Below are 1,354 nucleotides of genomic sequence, written 5' to 3'. Positions count from 1 at the left end.
CGGTACCCCTTGCAACGTTGTCAAATTTAGAGAGTTACTGCTAGTGAAAATTCTCTAGCTGGGGGAATACCGATGTTAGCTAAGAGGCACCATTTTTTTCGTAAGCTAAAATGGATTGTAATGCCCTATCATCTTTAACCCTCAAGGCAGTTAAGAGTTCAGAGGACAGATGGACACCCGCCCTCCCCCTCCTCCTCCCAGAAATAAATAAGTTAAAAAAATACTGGACTCTTAACTCTGACGGCAAGTAAGAGTTCAGAGAACACATGTAAACCTCCCCTTCCCTCCCCAGAAGTAAATAAATAATAATCAACAATTAAAAAAACTGAACTCTTAACACTGACGGCAGGTAAGAATTCAGAGAACACATGAAAACCCCGCCACCACCTCCCCGCAAAGGAATAAATAATAATCGACAATAAAAAAACTGAACTCTTTACTCTAACGGCAGGTAAGAGTTCAGAGAACACATGTAACCCCCCCCCCGTCCCGCCCCCAGAAATAAATAAATGATGATCAACAATAAAATCACTAGACTCTTAACTCTGACGGCAGGTAAGAGTTCAGAGAACACATGTAGTTCCCTCCCCAGAAATAAATAAATAATGATCAACAATAAGAATACCAGACTCTTAACTCTGACGGCAGGTAAGAGTTCAGAGAACACATGTAAACCTCCCCTCCCCTCCCCAGAAATAAATAAATAATAATCAACAATAAAAAAACTGAAAAAAACTGAACTCTTAACTCTGACGGCAGATAAGAATTCAGAGAACACATGTAAACCCCCCCCCCCGTCCCAACCCCAGAAATAAATAAATAATGATCAACAATAAAAATATCAGACTCTTAACTCTGACGGCAGGTAAGAGTTCAGAGAACACATGGACCCCCCTCCCTTCCCCCGATATAAATAAATAAACATCAACGATATAAAAACTGAACTCTTAACTCTGACAGCAGGTAAGAGTTCAGAGAACACATGCAACCCCCCCCCCTTCCCATCCGAGAAATAAATAAATAATAATCAACAATTTAAAAAAATCAACTCTTAACTCTGAAGACTGTGAAGGCTTCTGAAAACACATGTAACCCCCCCCCCAGAAATAAATAAACAATGATCAACAATAAAAATACTAGACTCTTAACTCTGACGGTAGGTAAGAGTTCAGAGACCATGTGCAAACTCCCCCTCCACTTCCCCAGAAAGGAGTAAATAATAATCAACAATAAAAAAAATGAACTCTTTACTCTGACGGCAGGTAAGAGTTCAGAGAACACATGTAAACTCCCCCTCCACCTCCCCAGAAAGGAATAAATAATAATCAACAATAAAAAAACAGAACTCTTTACT

This window comes from Diachasma alloeum, unplaced genomic scaffold (genome assembly GCF_001412515.2).
Source record: "Diachasma alloeum isolate Michigan unplaced genomic scaffold, Dall2.0 Dall_scaffold_00296, whole genome shotgun sequence".
NCBI lineage: Eukaryota > Metazoa > Arthropoda > Insecta > Hymenoptera > Braconidae > Diachasma > Diachasma alloeum.
The sequence above is the reverse complement of the archived record's forward strand: the minus strand, read 5'-3'. Positions refer to the sequence as shown.